The following is a 19,595-nucleotide window of genomic DNA, read 5'->3' as shown; positions in this document are numbered from 1 at the left end:
CCATTGTAATGAACTGAAGCCAAAATGGCCGACCGAATGGGCGCTGACATGTTACGCAATACGTCAAAAAAAAAAAAAGTTTGGAGCCTGGGCATGCGCAGAAGGAACCGTCAGTGGAGCCGGAGGCGGAGCCGCGGTATCAAGCTTCCGCCCAAACGCACTCGCAATCAACCACGCCCCCTGAACTTCTTACTCGTTTTTTTTATTGGCGGTTCACATTGAACTTCTCTTTTGCTTGCTGAAATAAGGTAAGTTAAATACAAATACAACAACTAACGACTTAAATTTAAAGACATAATAATATACTATATTAAAACTGACGTTGGCTATTTTTTAAATGATTTAAAATGAACAAGTCTTTCACGATGTGTTGGACACTATGGTTGGACAGCAAAATTAACGATCTTTAGTTAATGCAGTCTGTCAAAGTTATCATCATACAGTTTATGGCGACCACATGCATTTTTTTTCTCATATAAAATAAATATATTTTGAATGGATTGTTGTTTCATTTTTGTTATCTTCATTTTAGGATTAACGTTGAACAAAATGAATTAATAAAGCCAAAAATGTATTAATATACATTGTTCATTTTCAAATAAATTATTAGTGATAACTATAATACATTGGGATAGGTCAAAACATATCGTAAGTTATGTATTTTAAATATATAAATTATACACAATTAAAATATGCACAAAATAATATTCTGTTTCTAGAGCAATAATAATTTTGAAACAGCTAATTCAGTAATGTTAGATAAACTCAATAATATGCCACTAGAAACAACTCAATGGTCATCCTGCCATTTTAAATAAAATTAAACTAACGGTAACGTTACAGGAGATCGATTTGCTGTAAGTGCTCTATAATTAATTAGAGTAGGATATCATTAGTTTTGTCCTGCTAATTATTATTTTTATACCCATAAAAATAATTAGTAACTGCCAGATAACGATCACCTGCTTTTTTTCTGTCATGGCTAACGTTAAGCATGTTATCTTAGCTAATATCATTTATTAATTAGCTTATAAAGCCCACATTTAACGTTACCGGAAAAAACTGAGTGATCCGTCAGATCCTGTAGGTCGGTTAGTACAGTTTACTGCTGAACAACTCATTTCGTTGTTACAATGTTGTTGTGAAAATAACACAGAAATCGAAAATTAAAAGTTAGTGATATATCTTCAATCTCCCCTCGAAGCTCTGACAGTTAAGAGACGCTGTCAATCAAAACTGTCAATCAAACCGACACGCCCCGTTTCTATATCATCAAATTGCTAGCTAAAATCAAACTTATCACAAAAAAACACAATTGAATATATATCAGCGTGATAACAACTACCTTAAATGACCAAAACCATCTTTCTGAAATTTTTTATTGGAGAGTAATTCATTTTTTTTTTTTTGACAAGCGCCATTCGTTTGCATTGAGAGGGCAGGGTTTATAGTACTGCATCCAGCCTCCAGGGGGCGATGAAAGAGCCCGTGGCTTCACTTTTCAGAACGTATGAGTCACACCCGATACAGCCACATTGGAGCGACACCCAATGGACAAAACATGCACTGCATTAAAATGGCGCCTACAAGCAATGTTAAGTTTAAGTTAAGCTTCGAAGCTTCATGAAGCAGTGTTTTGAAATCGCCTATCGCTAGATATTGTTGAATAAGAAGTATTCTAGTCGCTTCATAACATTAAGGTTGAACCACTGAACTCACATGAACTGTTTTAAATATGTTTTAGTAGCTTTCTGGACCTTGGGAGTGGGAGTGTTATAGCTGTCAATAGAGGCCTCACTGAGCCATTGGATTTCATCAAAAATATCTTAATTTGTGTTCTGAAGATGAACGAAGGTCTTACGGGTGTGGAACGACGTGAGGGTGAGTAATTAAAGGAGGGGACCTGTGATACGTTTTCAGGATTCAAGAATAAAAAGAACAGCATTTATTCAAAATGGAAATGTTTTCTAACAATGTATATCTTTTACTATAACTTTATCAATTTGTCACATCCTTGCTGAATAAAAGTATCACTTTCTTAAAACACTGATTATTGTGAACTGTTTTTAAGTTTGTATTTCATGTGTATTTTTGTGTTCCAGGAAGATGATTCTGAGGGAGTGACTAGTGAAGGTGGTACTGTGGTGTTTTTTTTGTTTTGTTTTTTGCAAGCTTATGAAATATGGCTAGTATGATAATGCTTTCAGCTACAAATAAGACTATAATGCTATCAGCACCATGTAACATTTTGCCATATTAAAATCGAAGCAGATTTAAGTTAACAGTGAAAATGTGGGGGTGAAAATATGCTACGATATTAACTTCTGCATACTTGGTTATATCAGTTGCCACTCCCATTCTGTTTTGGTATGATCCAGTCTTCATCTTGTAAGAGGTTCAGTCTATGAAGCTCATTTCTGACCTGCCGGATGTCCTTATTTAGTCATAGACACCTACGCCTCTGACATCAACTCGTGATCAGTACTCGGTCACAGTCTGCTTGTGGTTTTATCACATTCTCTGTACCCTTCCTCTGCCCTCTTCTTTTTGTCAATCTGCAAACGCTTAGCTCAGTAATTCAGCTTTTTCTCACTTGCAGGTACTTTCCAAACCCAGCTATTAGGCTTCTTAAAAAAAAAAAATTCACATGGTACTTCCTATTGTATGTCTATATATGGCATTTCCTTTTGTGTCTCAAGTATTCTGCAATATTTGATATGTTTATATCTAGGCAAGCAGCATTTCCTACAACAGACATGTGAAAGACTAATTTCAGTGACTCATCTTTCTCATCCTCAGAGTTTGATAAATTCCTAGCGGAAAGGGCGAAAGCAGATCCCGGCCATTCACAGCTGTAGTTCTGGATTGGATTTGCATAATCTCTATATAAACATGTTCATAACATTTGTATTTCAGGTAATAACCATGTGCTCACTGTTCAGTTCGTTTTTAGTATTTTTGGTTTATTTCTAACCATATTGTGATCAAACTTTGTAAAACTTTAGGTGTGGGTTTTGTCGATGTCTCGTATTACACCAATTGTGATTTTGCGGATACCACCTTATGAAATATTTTTATAACTAGACACTCCTTTAATTTCCTTTAAATGGAGAAAGTATCCATAAAGAACTTTATTGATCTTGATTGTTGAGGTTAAAGCTGTTGTATGTAAATAGACTAAATATGTAATATTAGTCTATTTTGAAGGAAGTGGATGTTACAGAAGTTTCTTTCTTACAATGAATGTGATTTCCGTCTGCACGCTGCTGTATGTCTCTAGTATATGTGCTATAATCCACATACAACCTTATACAGTTCCAACTAACCACGTTTTGCATACATAAAGCCTGTTAGAAAAGATTTGCATGTGCTGCTTGCCATCTAGTGCAATATAAATAAAAGCCACAAAATAGATTTGGATCATTTAACTTTATTGTTCAAAACATGTAACACATTGAGGCTGTGTATCATCCACAATACAAACCAACTTCTTAATTGATACAGTATTTTTCATGCATATATATATTTTTGGATAAATAATATACTTGAATATTAAATAACTTCATAATATAAGACTTTACATAATGTAAAACAGTCCTTTAACTAACACTTGTTTGAATGTGATCAGTTGAGAGTTAAGAAACCCTACTTTAGGATAGACAGCATCCTGGACAAGCTTCAGTCAGCCGCTATTCAAACAACTTTGTTGGTTTTGATAGAAAGCGATTTAGTTTGGCATTAACTTCCAGTGTAGGTACTTTGTGAGAAATCAGAACACCTTATCTTGTCAGGACAAACACTAATCCACATGGCTTCTTTAAATACTCAGGTAACGCGAGCAAGTGATTATTGCAACATCCCTGAGGAAATCACATGTCTCTAGGAACTTCAAGTGTTTAGATATGAAGGTTCAGAGCAAGAAAAACATCTTCATAATCAACAATAAAAAATATCAACGTGATTTTATCTCCACATATTAGGAATTACATTTCCAATCCTGAGACAGAATGTAAACTGTGACAACCCTTTGCTTAAAGGGACAGTTCAGCCAAAATTCTGTCAAATTCTCACCCTCATGTCATTATAATCTATATTACTTTCTTCTGTATACTTAGAGAAATGTCAGTGATTTTGGTCCATACAGTGAGAGTCAATGAGAACCAAAATGGTTAAATATACAAGTATGTATACATTATGTATGTTCTACACACACAAAAGATAAATGACAGAATTTTTATTTTTGGGTAAATTATCCCTTTAAGTGATTCAAGTAGAGAAGCATGAGCAATGTATCACAACAGTATTTGTCCTTGGCTGCATTTACACTTCAAGTTTTAAAGGATTAAGTTGGATGGATGGATTTGGATGGATGGAAGCACTTTCTTCAGCTCATACTCATTGGTTCTGTTCACTAGCATTATAAAGCTCGGATGCGTCAGGATATTCATTAATATTTCTCTGATTATGTGCCTCAGAAAGAAGAAAGTCATATACACCCAGGATGGCTTTAGGGCGTTTAAAGCTTGGGCTAATTTTCATTTCGAAGTGAACTAATCCTTTAAATCACAGATCCGATCTTTTGACCTTTTTTTTTTTTTTTTTTTTGGCCTGCCTGTTTACATTTACTTTAGACATGAATCGCATCCGATATCCGTGTTTACAACAATTCCTGTGGCCGCCCAAAATGATGGTCAGTGATCTCTTTACTACGCACATGGTAGACCCTCAAGTTTCGAATGGCCGTGCTATTAAAATGATTTATATATTCCACATGGCCATGATCATTTGCCAACATGGACAGGTTAACAGCTGTCATTGATGTTTTGTAGTCCTTATGAACATTAATGTGGATTATTCTGAATGGGAGAATGTGTGTCTGCAGGGAATAATTTACATAACATTTAGTAGTAGTAGTAGTAGTAGTACATAAATACTATTTTCTACTTAAAAGCTATAATTTCGTTATTTTATTAACCCAACTAATGCTATCTGGGCTTTCCAATAGGTTGCACGTAAGGGGAAAAAGTAGCTTTCTTCCACTAAAGAGTTGTGCACTTTTAAGCACTTTTTATTTTAATATCTCTTTACATACATATTTTTTTCTTCTTAAAAACTATAATTTCGTCATCCGGGCTTTCCAATAAAAAAGTAGCATCCTGGGTTTATATCTTAAACTTCAGTGCAGTATAGCCACAGAGCTACAATGAGCACAATCTCCCGAAACACTACAATAGGCTACTAATAATTCATTAACCCTCATGGGTCTGAGGCTGATTTGGGGCCTGGAGAAGTTTTGACATGCCCTGACATTTGTGCTTTTTTCAGTTGTTCATAAACATATTAATGACAAAGGTGTCTTTACACTGTATTCAGCACAAACTAGGCTACCATAATATGTGAGGAACATGTATGCACATGTTTGTATTTTTGAAGGAATTGCTTAAAGAACCTCTAATGGTGCTGCATATTAATGAGGCCTTTCAGTAAGGTAGGCTGTGAAAAACCTCTGTAATCATGTCTCAGCTCAATTTAAAATAATGGTATTCTATTATATTCTTTAAAATATAATGTATTTCTGTGATGCAAAGAGTCTGAATATAGGTTTTTAGTTTAAAAGCATTCACATTTGGAGAAATATTGATGGATTCTCATATGTTTATGTCAATTTTCTATACAGTTATATTTATTCTATATTCATTGTTATCACTATGAGCGCTGGTGTTTTTTCAATTCATACTTGTAGCCAGAGGGCGCTCTGTACACCTTTAGTCCACAATTTATTCTAAAGAAAAAGAGGACATTTCAGGAATGGTGTTTTCAATTAATTCTTGCAGCCCGAGGGCGCTCTGTACACATTTAGTCCACAAATTATTCTAAAGAAGAAGAAGAACCAGGAACTAACGGCAAATCTTCCAGAGGTCGCTAACATACAGGCTTTTACATACAGATAAACACTTTTCAAGACAATAAATACACGATTGAGACGATGAATGCATGTATTGCCTCTGAATTTGCGTCTGAATAGCGCTGGCTCCGCGGGCGTGGCCGCATTAGCGGATAATGAGCTGAATCACGGACTTCTGACATGGCTCTCTTTTCATACAGATAACATAAACACAGAATTTTTGTTTTCGATATGACTTATATGATTTAAAACCTGACATTTCAACGTGTCTTTAGACATAAGTCTATTTTTTTGTGATTAGTAGTCACTAAGTTAGTTTATTTTCTGAGAACTATCAGATTAAACTTTGTTCAGAGGGAGAGGACAGATCATACATCATTTTAGTTTTCTTTATTTTGCAAAAAGCACAACATTTTGTTTTTACTCTGAGTGTATACAAATAAAAGAAGATATTCTATAGTTTCAATTGATGTATTATGTCTCTATGACAAAAAATGACGGAGTATTTTAAGTCTGTTTTGGTGCAATATGAAAAAAAACCTGAAAATGCGCCGGCGCGTTTTCAGACCTCAGGGAGTTAATAAGGGCTGTTTTCTTGTACAAAATTAAATATTTTAAGTTAAATGTACAGTGTTAGACATGTAAAAATGACAAGATTGTAACAATGTCAAGATCAAATGCCTGACACAGTATTTTCACAGACTAACACACATCATGTCTCTGGCATGGACTACAGTATTTAAAATAGCATATGCATTAGTTATATTCTTAATTTAATTTACAGAGCAATTCCTGCAAAGATTTTAGGTTAACTATAGTCTATAGAAGAGACTAGGATGTGTATTTATTTACAGTTTAAGGTGGAGTGGGGCCGGGGCGGGGCATCATGATGGTCTCTCCATCGTGATGTCGGTCAGCCATCATGATAGACGATGATATCGTCCATTGGCACAACCCTAATGGTGTGTTCTCCTGAGTGCACAGTAGTAATAAAGTACCTTGGCCAGAACACATCACATTCTGCCAGTATGTCGTTGGGACGGATCACATTCTGTCAGTATGTTGGTGGGACGGACACGTCAGGCAGATTTGAGGGGAAGTACATCAATCTTTCAGTCTTTAAACTTGGCTCCAAATGTAGGTCCAAGAATTCTACTGGTCATCAATTCATCAAAAATGAATCTATAAAAAAAAAAAAAAAAAAAAGGAGGTGAAGAGATCATGAGCAATGTCATATGTGCCTCATTTGTTAATATGAACAATATATCTGATATGAACAATATATTTGTACATCATTATTTTACCAGTGCATTAACTACTATCAGATGATACAAATTTTGATCTTAAGTTGTTAGTAAATGTTGAGCTTAACATTAATGAAGATTAATAAATGCTATAGACATGACATTATTGTAATGTGTTACCAAGATAACTATAAAAGTGTCCACGCCAACAAACGATAATGTTCTGTTTATTATAAATGCACGGTCTGCCACTTTTGCTTAAGCTCTTTAAAAGATTCCGAATGGCTATCAATGTTTTTATTGTTCATCAGCTGGAAAACAAAGTTCTGACAGCAATTTCAATGATATTGTTCCTTTTTTCATTATTGTTATAGTTGTGGTGTGGACTCTGCTATTCTTTTAAATTTAGAATAATTTTTAAAACTATATCTTTATTGTTATATTTATCATCCTTAGTGTTAACGTGCCTTTTTTACTACACTACTGGATTTGTTTGGAAATTTGGCCTGTTGTATTTGCACTGAATAACAGCAAATTAAACTTTCCAACAAAATTATTAGTAAAAATGTTAATTGAAGGTTTTTTGATTTTGTCTACAATATAACAAAGACAAAAATAATGACACATGATGACAATAACTAAAATATCCAAATTCATACTGTTGATGAAAATATGAATTAAAAAAACAACATTAATCATACACTAAAAATGTAATTACTTTAATTAGTAATCTCAAGTAAGATGTTAATCACAGATTAATCTCCTATAGCCTTAAGCAAGGTCAGAAATTAAAGGATTGGTTCACTTTTAAATGAAAATTAGCCCAAGCTTTACTCACCCTCAAGCTATCCTAGGTGTATATGACTTTCTGATAAACACAATCAGGAGATATATTGATAAATATCAGGACGCATCCAAACTTTATAATGGCAGTGAATAAGACCAACGAGTACGAGCTAAAGAAAGTGCATCTATCCAAAGTAAAAAGTGTACTCCACACGGATTCAGGGGGTTAATAAAGGCCTTCTGAAGCAAATCAATGCTTTTGTGTCTGATAAATATCCATTTTAAAAAAGTTATATAAAGTAAAATATCTAGCTTCCGTCAGACCGCCTTCCTTATTCAACTTAGGAAGAACGCGTAAATGATGTTGCATCCGTTAAGCTTTTTCCATAAGTTGAATAGGGAAGGCGTAGGACGTAGCATAAGCATTTGAACTGCAAGAGTTTTACACTTTCTTCTCAAGTTGAATACTGAAGGCGGTCTGGCAGAAGCTAGATATTTTACTTCATAACTAACTTAAATATGGATTTTTTTTCCTTACACTAAATGCATCACTTCGCTTCAGAAGGCCTTTATTAACCCCCCGGAGCCGTGTGGAGTACACATTTTGCTTTGAATAAATGCACTTTCTTCAGCTCATACTCTTTGGTATCATTCACTTCCATAATAAAGCTTGGATGCATCAGGACATTTATTAATATATCTCCGATTGTGTTCATCAGAAAGAAAAAAGTCACATACACCTAGCATGGCTTGAGGGGAAGAAAATCTTGGGATAATTATAAAGTGAACTAAAGGCTAAAGTATACTTACGATATACTATACAAGCGAGGTTCTTTTTCTTTCTTCGTTTAGGTGTAAAATGAAGTTCAAAATATGTAAGCAGCAATATACTGTACGTAAGCAGCCCACACTGCTGAAAGCGACAGACAAATATGTTAAAATGTTGTGCGCCTTCCTCTCAGTAACAAATTAAACAAAATGTAGAAATTATTAAGGACTTTTTAAAAAAACATAAGAAAAGCATCTGATCATGGTAACATTGATGTTTGTTTGCACGAGCTCTGTACGTTACTTAAAATCAAACAGCTTTCTCGTATTAAACACTAAAAACAGTGTCAGTCTCTTTTCTACTATAAAGCAGCTTTCTAGTGTTCATGTTTTCACTTGCGGACATCTGACTTCTATGGACTCGAGAGGAGAAATGAACTGGAAAAGATTTTCCGAGTGAAAGGAGGAGGAGCCTCAGCACACACCAACCTTACGTAATGGCCACGGACCAATGGTAGTACGAAGGTGTTTACCAGCTGAAGCAAACTTAAAGTTCGAAAAGTTCGCTTTCGGCCTAATTTTGTTCGAAATGACGTCACATCAGTTCGTTCTTCAATTTTGTTTGAAGTATGTTGGGGCCTTAACCCTTTAACCGGTGCTTGGAGCAAAAATGTCCCCCAAATTCAATGCAATGATTTATATCTGCGAGAGAATCACTCACTCCTTTGACCGAAAAGCTTTTGTTGCATATTTAATTCATACAGTTAAGACTATTCAATTTCTGTATTTTTACTTGAATACTAAGCTAGACTTAGTGAAAAACACTGCCTTATTTAAAATATTTTAATAAGTCTTTGAAAACCCTGGTCTAATACATAAAATCCCAGGTAGAAATAGATCACTCTTGTTATTTTACTATTTCTATCCACAAATAAAACTATTATTTTTTATTATTAATGTATTGTTATATATTTTCAGTACAGTAATGTTACAAAATAATTTAATATAACAATGTACACTTATAACACTTGTGTTATAGTACCCTGGCATTAAATTACCAGTCTCTCTGACTGTCATGATCTATATATCATGATTGTCTCTTTCTCTATATATTTTTTCCATCAATTGGAAAGTCATAGAAAGGCAATAGTGGACCTTTTTTCTTTCATCACTGGGGCAAATGGTAATGCTAAAATATATATTTGCTATGGTCTCCTTAGATACCTCTATAGACCTTTACAGTGCTATAGTTCATTTAAACCTAGAAATGTCCATTGTTCATTCATATATCTCTATTGAGAAGGTGATTTTCTGTGTTTGCAAAGAACTCGATAGAAATCATGTGAAGGTCTAAATGTTTTTGGAAAAGTCTTAAAAATGGTATTAAAAAATATTAAATTGGAAGTGCTGATACCTGAAGATATCCTGGAGGTGCGTGCCAAATCTCTGACTTAATAGCGGTGCAATACGGAAGCTTGACTTCCGTGGTTGAGGCTAACCACAACATCCTTACAGCAGGTTCTTATTTTACTTTTATTTATTTTTTGTTTGATCTCTATTGTGATCGTACAGTGAACATAAATTCTTTTTATTATCTATTTTGTTGCACTTATATATATATACACACACACACACACGTAAATGTATCAATTAAGGAAAAAGGCATTTAAGCCAGAGCAAAATGGAAGAAAAAACAACAACAACAAAAAACCTCAGTGCTTTAGGGCTGGAATGACGCATCAATGACGCATCAATGAGGCTAACCGCAACATCCTTACAGCAGGTACTTATTCTTATTTTATTTTTTGGTTTTTGTTTGATTTCTATTGTGATAGTAATAATATTATCTGGTTTGAACTGACTTTAATTTTCTTCAACTGATTTTGCTTTTTACAGTCATTTAATACATTTAGTTTGGTGAACCCTTGTTATCTATTTTGTTGCATTTTATATATATATCATATCATATTACATTTATATATACATACACATACACACACACACACACACACACACACACACACACACAACACCACTCAAAAGTTTGGAAATGGGAAGATTATTAATGTTTTTACAGTTTCATCTACTCACCAAGGCTGCATTTACTTAATTAAAAATATAATAAAAACAGTAATATTGTGAAATATTATTACAATTAAAAATAACTGTTTTCTATTTGAAAATATTTTCAAAATGTAATTTATTCCTGTAATCAAAGCTGAATTTTCAGCATCATTACTCCAGTCTTCAGTGTCACATCATCCTTCAGAAATCATTCTAATATGCTGATCAAGGAAAAAGGAATTTAAGCCAGAGCACAAAAAAAAAAAAAAAAAAAAAAAAAGAGGCAAAACTTTAAGATACCTTAAATGATAAAGACTAAAATAAAAAGCATAACATTCTTGTGCAGAGCTTTATGGCTGGAACGACGCATCAACGTAATCAATTACAAAAATGTTAATTTGCATGGAATGTAGGCATGTGACGGTATCAAATTTTCATGTTGCGATTAATTGATTAAGCTTTTATCACGGTATACGGTATTATCACGATATTAAAATAAGTTGCAAATCCATTTTTGTCATAGTTTAACAGGTTTAAGAACTCTTTTTGTAATAAAGCAAAAACAACTCTGACTGAAATTTTCAAACATTAAAATGCAAAAGAATTAGGCTATAAAGAACAACAGATAACACTTTACTCTATTTAATGCATTAACTAAGATTGAGCAATAGCTACATTTGTTACAGAAAGTGTTATTTTTTGTTAATGTTAGTTTAGAAACACAACTGATCATTGTTAGTTTTATCTCAAGTCCATTAAATAAGTTATTGTGATTTTAGTAATGTTATCAAATAGTAACTAAGAAATAACATTAATTAATAATAATTCATATTTTATAAGTATTTTTATTGTCAGTTTAGTGATAATGAATTAACATGTTAACTAATGAAGCTGTGTGTTTTCAAAGTTTTACTGAACAATAACAAATAATCAGAACATTTCTAATCATTAGGGCATGTTGTAGTCCAGATTAAAATATAAAAATGTTTAGGTTTGACAATAAATATCCTTTTAAGTCTTTTTTAAGTATTCAGTATTTGGTGCTGTGATGAACAACACTGAGATTACAAAAAAATGAATGGCTGTTTGAAGCATTTTAAAAACTTCACTAGCGCAGTTACTTTGCACGGTTTCCGTGGTAACCGCTGCACGCTGCTGTTCCATCAGCGCCCTCTGCTGTCAGAGAGTGAACGCGCACTTTCATTCAGCTCGTCTCCTTCACTGGTTCCGCCATGTGCTTCTCGTGCACGTTGGGATTGTTTACATCTGAGCGCGTGTCCTTTTGACGCAGAATACAGCGGTGTTATGCATTTTATACGATTGATGGGTAAAGTATTCTTAACTGCTTTATAAAAAATTTAAAATTGGTAATAAATTATTATTTACGGTATTCTGAAGTGCCGACGATTACAATATCGTGCATATTCATTATCGCGATTTATCGCATTACCGAATATCGGCATAAGTCTAATGGAATGACGTGTCGACGAGTCACAGTGTTTACATTCATCCCGAATCCCGCCATGTTTCACACAAAACTCCTGCACAGATGCTAATGGCTATTATGGCAGCGCTGCTTAATACAGTGGCGTTCATACAGTCTGGGTTTTTATGAGCGACAACCCCGTTCTATAACCGAACTGACACCTGCACATTTTCAGGACTCACAACCGCATTCTCCACAAAACCTGCACTGAATTAACGAAACTACACCAGAAAACTACTTGTCTAGGTATATTCTCCATCTGAAATGTTAAAAAGTCATGCATATATATGCATTTTGCTGTCAGGAGTGGGCGAGCCTTATGCACAAGTTAATTTCCACTAAACTAAAAACTTCAGAGAACGAGCACCACCATGAAACAGACGGAGCGCAATCGAATAGGAGCGCCATAATTCTGACTACAATATACATTTTGGTAAAATATTTGTTGTTGAATGTAGAATTTTAAACCTATGAGGAGGTGTATTTTTGTGATAGCTGTAAGTGTAAAGTGACTATTGTAAATCAAAATAGCCTAATATAATTAGTCTGAGCTTTTGTTTTTATTTATTTTCATTTTTAGTTTAGTGAATTTAACTTCTGCTTTAAAAACTTCTGCTTTTTTATTTTTAGATTGTAATGTTATAATGTTAGAATACATTGTGAATTGACCATTGTTTGCACATCTATTGCATAGACTACATGGTTACATTCACTATTCACTTGTTTTCAGAGCCTTTATTAAGAACATTGTTTGTAGGACAACACTGGGCAGGATATGAAATAAGTTTTTAAATAAATAAGCCCTACTTCAGTGTTTCTCAAATCTGTCCTGGGAATCCTCTACATTGCTCTTTTTCCCGTCTCCCTCATCGGACACACCCAGATCAAGTCCTGCAGCCTCTGCTATAGGGTTGATGTCCTGAATCAGGTGTGTTAAATGAGGAAGACATCTAAAAAATGCAGTGATGGGGGGTTCCCAGGACAGGTTTGAGAAGGCGTGGAGTGACTGATACATTCACATCATTCGAATGAAAGCCAGGGTAGGTCACAATTCATTTGTCTCACCTGTGTGAAGAAAACAACTTCAGGATCACCACCATGGACGGACAGAGCTTTGGACATTGAATACTGGTGACGTTTCTTCCTCTGAACGTTTTATTCCTGGTAAAACGTTAAATATCTGTTCATTTTTCCACAGTTTTTATTCTGTTTAGAATGAGTAAGGGTCACACTTTATATTAGGTGTCTTTAAAGTCAGCGTGAACCAGAAGTCGCTCAGTATTGTGACGTATTTTCCATGTGAAACAGAATTTTGAGTGAGAAAAACAGAGGGCGTGGTTGGTTTTTCCTGCTGGGAATTTATTGGATCTAGAAAAGTGAGCGTTCTGTTCAGTTCACTGTCAAAGCTTGCAGCAGACTGACGGTTTGAGGGGATGCTCTACTCAAACCATAAAACTGACGTCATCAGAGAAAGAAGGCCACAGGGGTGTCAACTGGGTATGGCAGGGTATAGCAACTATTCATTATTCATTGTATGCATGATTAACAGAATTATATTACTATGTATGTGTAACATAAAATTTGTATTTTTAAATAAAACAGAAAAAACAGTCATTAAAGTGATCTGGTTGTTATATTCGTGTCATGAAAGATCAATGGTGCTGCCAATGTCACAACGTGATTTTGCAGTGTTGAGTATTGTAGCCAATCACAGAGATTTCTGTTGAAAATAATGACCAATCCAAGGTGTTTAAGTAACCGGTTATCCTAACCAGCTGCAATGGTACGAATGTATTCTATGACAAAGTTTGTTTTAGTAACTCGGTATGTATTTTTATTAATGTTTAAATGGGGTAATATTTGTGAATTTGATTATGTACCTATCCACTTCCTTGCGAGTGCCACTTCCGTAAATCTCTGGTGCTGTGGTGTGCACTTGCCGCGAGAGCCCACCCACACTGTGTTCTGATTGGCTGTGATTTTTGATTGATTGACTTAGATTGTCCTCATTTGTAAAACTACGACGTACAAAAATGTTTTTGGTAAGCATATTAAAAAAAACACTTAAATTGGATAATATTCAGACTTTTGAGCTTTGAAGTGATGGAAAAAGTGTGAAGAAAGTGGGACTGACTTTTTTTTTTTAATTTAGCCTTTTTTTCTTTTTAAATTAGAAAGTGGGACTCTCACATCGAAGGACATGAGTAAGATTGGATCATCAGGGTCTGCCATACCCAGGCTATTGGTGAAATGATCCCACTGGAAGGCCATTCCAGAGGGGAGTACATTTTCAGATTTTGATTAAAGATAAAGCCAATTTCTTTGTACGTGTTTTAACTTGCACGGATGAATTGTTCACCACAGTTGTGTGCTCTAATAAAGTAAATGGGGTCAATTTCATGACCACTTCAACTACTATGTATGCACTTGCATAATAAAATGTTAGGTACAATGTAGCTATTTATTGTGTTCATGTAGTTTCACAAAACACTGCTATTGAGGTGGATACAGGTATACAGGACAGGTGGACTGGTTACGTTTCAGATGGTTTAAGGGGCAAGAGAAGGGTCAACAGTGAAATTATAGATGTAATTACATAGATTAATTACAGCTGTAATAATTACATGCAGTTTTTTTAATAAGTTCAATATAAAACATGTAGTTACAAAATATGGAACAAATGACTAATTTAAATGTTAGTATGTAGATAAAGACACTTAATATAAAGAGTGACCTGAATAAGAAAAACTTTATACTTTACCACACATTAAGTGTTAAAGGATTAGTCCACTTTTAAATAAAATTTTCCTGATAATTTACTCTCCCCCATGTCATCCAAGATGTTCATGTCTTTCCTTCTTCAGTGGAAAAGAAATGAAGGTTGATGAAAACATTCCAGGATTTTTCTCCTTATAGTGGACTTCAATGGACTCCAAACGGTTGAAGGTCAAAATTACAGTTTCAGTGCAGCTTCAAAGAGCTTTAAACAATACCAGACGAGGAATAAGGGTCTTATCTAGCGAAACGATTGGTCATATTTGAAAAAAATACAACTGTATATGCTTTATAAACACAAATGATCGCCTTGCACATGCTTCCGCATTCTTCAAAAAGCTTACGCCGTATATCCTATGCCTTCCCTATTCAACTTACGGAACAAACACGGCACCAGTTTAGTTTTTTTCCTTAAGTTGAATAGGGAAGGCGTAGGACATACGGCGTAAGCTTTTTGAATATGGAAAGCAGAAGCATGTGCAAGCCGATCATTTGTTTATATAAAGCATATACTAGGGCTGGGTATCGTTCAAAAATTTTCGATACCGAGACGATACCGATACCTTGACTTCGATACCGATACCTAAACGATACCTTTTTCGGTACCAGTTTTAAAAAATCTGTTTAAACAAGATTACATAACCTCAAAAAATCTTTGGTTTTATATTTTAACTTTGACTTTTTATCAGACTCAAAGACTCATCTCCTGTCCTGAGCCACTGCGGGGAACAAAAAAAGCACAAATTAACAAAATTTACCCAACACAATAAATCAGTGCAAATAGTTTTAGTAAGGTTTAGTTTTCAATGCAAAAAATTAAGTATGTGAGGCTCTTTTTAAATCACTCAGCAATTGTTCTTCAAAAAATGTATTATTATTAACAAGATCAAAGCGGAAGTAAGAGTGACGCAAGTTCGTTGCGTCTTACCGTGAAATAAGAGTTCTGTGTCTTCATTAAAATCAACACATTAATGATTCATCTCTCATCCACCCGCAATTAATTTGAATGTTTTTTTTATTACTTGGCCCGACCCGCAAATTATCCGCAGTATCAGGAGGACGCTGATACCCCTTTTTCAGCAGAATTGTTCGCGTTCTGGAGCCGGAGGCAGAGCCTGTGCTCGTGCAGGTGAACGAGCCTGTCACGAACCGGTCGCCTGTTTCCATAGACTTGAAGGACGAACGCTGATGTAAAGCTGCTGTGTGTTGTACCTGTCCATAACTAGTCTAAAAAACATTGCGCGTCCCGCTGTTTCTGCAGGCAGTGCTACACTTTTGTTTTCTGTTAACAGTATCTGTAGTGAACCGGCTGCTCACATAAACAGCCGTTTCTCACCCGTCCATTCGGAGATAAACTGAAAACGAAACCGTTGATTCAATCGCCCTCTCGCACATAGGGTCTCTCTCGCGCGTATAGTTTTATATATTTAGATATAAATAACAATGTAGCGCAACGTTACTTGCTCCTCAACGAGACAGCGAAAGCATTTCTCCGCCCCTCTCCTCGATCGGCTCCATTCTGAGGTACCGAAATTTGGTACCGAATGACAAGACACTTTTCGATACTCGGTAGTATCGAGGCAGTTCGATCGGTACCTAAAAAGTATCGAGTTCGGTACCCAGCCCTAGCATATACAGTTGCATTTTTTAGAAAATGACCGATCATTTCGTTAGATAAGACCCTTATTCCTCGTCTGAGATTGTGTAGAGCGTTTTGAAGCTGCACTGAAACTGTCATTTGGACCTTCAACCGTTTGGAGACCATTGAAGTCCATTATAAGGAGAATAATCCTGGATTGTTTTCATCAAAAACCCTAATTTTTTTGTGTCAGGTGGAAAGGAGCGAGGACTCAATTTGCAGGGAAGAGGGCTTTTATTAATAATAAAAAATAAAACAAAAACACAACAAAAACTACCCCGTGGGGGAAAACAGACTTGACAAAAACAGGACACAACTTGACTTGGCTTGACTTGACTGAAACACCAGGAAAAATATGACATTCAGTGACAACGAACCAGCACAGGACTGCAAACACAAGGAGAATAAATAGGAGAGCAAACAAGGCAGGTAATGAGGGAGGACAGGTGGGGCAAATCAACCAATAATGAGGTAACAAGGTGGGCGGGGTCAAGACAATAGACATGAGAGCACATGGCACAAGAAACAGGTGACAAGCCATGTGCTCACACCAAACAAAACAAAGACAAGCACATGGCCAATGAAGACAAATCACAAGCCATGTGCTTACACAAGACGAGACATGAACACGTGACTATGAAAACTCATAAGCCACGTGTTCACACAAAACAAGACAACATGAGAGCACGCAGCCCGTGAAACACAGACTGCGTGCTACACAAGACAACACCACAACATGAAAGCACGCGGCAGGTGGAAATAACTGCGTGCTACACAAAACATGAGACAAGGGCGCACGGCAAGTGAAAGTACACACAACCCGTGCGCTCACAATAAAGACAGGACTGGGAGCGCGAGTGTCCAAATCCCGACACGAAACCGAAACCAAACTAGACACGAGTGCCGGGATCCGAACGCCACGCTCCCAACATGAAACAAGGCACGCAGACAAGAGAGCGCACGGCCCCGAGAACACTCGAGACTGTACGCTCACACAAAAACACGACAAGAACGGGAGTGTCAGAGCTCTGTCACAAAACCAAGAAATAAACTACATTTTGACTGAAGAAAGAAAGACATGGACATCTTGGATGACATGGGGGTGAGTAAATTATCAGGAAAATTCTATTTAAAAGTGGACTAATCCTTTATTGTAATATTAAAAAATGATTACTCACATTCTCATATACATTCATTTTTGTTATGCTCACTCATGCAGATCTATTCAGCATGAGGCTATATAACATTAGTCAAGTGTTTCTGAATGATAATGCAGAAGTCCTTTAGATACACACCAGACCCATCAGCTCCACGATGGCAGCACAGAAGTCTCCAGACTCTTAGCAATGGCCTCCAGATGCAGACAAAAATGCCACCTGCGATAAGATAAGATAAGATCATTCAATCTGAGCGACCGCTGTTTGTTACTGAACATCTCTGAAAATAGATTAAACCATAAATTATTCTTCATCTAGGTTATAGTCACTTCTATTTAGCGGAATCCATCACCAAAATGTCGTCGTGTTTTGGCACCTGACACACACATAACTCTGGACGATTGTCGCTAATGTCAACAAATCACTTCTATTTCAATGTTTATGCTGCATTTAATAGTGTGAAATCGCTCCATCAACTCCGAAATACTTATAAATTATAATTTGATCTAAGCAATATTGGATAATCTCGAGCACGAAACAAGTTGAAAGATGAAGAGCGCGCCGGTGTTTCATCAGGTTTTAAGAGTAAAACAGCGCGTTTCTCACCTCTGCTGTTGGTTTCCAGTCTATTTGGTCTGGCCATCGCTGTGTTAATGTCCTTTATAAACTTAATGTACAAAGGCAACACAAACTAACTTCTCGCATACACAGCTTCAAATTGGAGGGGGAATTTCTCTTGAATGAGAGAGGGGGGAATCATACAAGCCAAAACACGTGTTCCATTGACCAATCGGAGATGACTTTACGTACAACCGCATACAACCAATCAAAAGTAATTTCACTTATGCCGCGTCAAAATCTAAAATGACTAAATTCTTTACTAGGAATATTTTCTCTAGCCATCAATGTTCGTTACCATGGCAAATGTGTACGTTTCTTTAGTGAAAGAAACTGACGTTTAGCGCGAATCTGTGTTTATATTTTCATTTAAAATCGTCGGTTCTGTTAATAATGTTCGTAAAGGAAGAGGCTTATTTTCTTCATGAAGCTTGTTTCTCTTCCTATATCAATGCACTTCCGCAACATTTACTCAAAATTCATATATAGATCAACATCAGTCAGTGTCCAAAAAGTGCCTCTACAAGTCCCACTGAGAAACACTGTGATTTGAAACAATATTTACATCATTAAGAAGACTTAGTTAATGGTAAATAACATCAAACAAGTGAAATCCTACATTTCTGCTAAACTTCAAGTTCAACAAGTGCTCACAAGAAGGTCTGTATGTCTTTTTAATTTCATAAACACAATAATGGAGGAAATTCATACCTTTTGAACACCTTTTAAATAATTCATTCCCTTCTTATGAAAATTGTGTCAGCTGCTGCACGAAGGAAATGAATGATATCCACTCATTTTCTTCTTTTTTGTTAAAATATCGCCAGAATTAAAAGGTCTTAATCGGTATTTTCTGTTCTTCGGTGTTTTCAGCAGCAGCAGCAGCATTATAATAGTTAATCTTGTTGTTTTAGAGAGTCCTGAAGAAGGCTGTGAGCACGTTGCCTGTTGCCGAGAAACGGTTGTTGTTCCCGCGCGTGTTCAATAGCGCTCTTCCTTGGTTGATTTTTGCTTTAAAGTGAAAATGGAGCATCGCGCCCCCTGTTGATCAGAATCAGAATCAGAAAGAGCTTTATTGCCAGGAATGTTTACACATACTAGGAATTTGTTTGAGTGACAGAAGCTCCACAGTGCAACAGAGTGACAGCGACAA

At 35.7% G+C, this 19,595-nt stretch overlaps 1 long non-coding RNA gene across 1 annotated transcript; it reads right to left on the bottom strand.

Annotated features, from left to right (window-relative positions):
- Positions 1 to 3,603: 3,603 nt before the first annotated feature.
- LOC137010165 (uncharacterized) lies at positions 3,604 to 19,397 on the bottom strand. Its single transcript, XR_010893243.1, has 5 exons — positions 19,154 to 19,397; positions 17,963 to 18,043; positions 13,319 to 13,414; positions 8,746 to 8,848; positions 3,604 to 7,087 (listed from the first exon to the last, which is right to left on the bottom strand). It is a non-coding gene; the product is annotated as an uncharacterized lncRNA (long non-coding RNA).
- Positions 19,398 to 19,595: the final 198 nt, after the last annotated feature.

Source organism: Chanodichthys erythropterus, chromosome 3, assembly GCF_024489055.1.
Source record: "Chanodichthys erythropterus isolate Z2021 chromosome 3, ASM2448905v1, whole genome shotgun sequence".
Classification (NCBI taxonomy): Eukaryota; Metazoa; Chordata; class Actinopteri; order Cypriniformes; family Xenocyprididae; genus Chanodichthys; species Chanodichthys erythropterus.
Note: the sequence above shows the minus strand (reverse complement) of the source record. Positions and strands in the feature narration are given on the sequence as shown.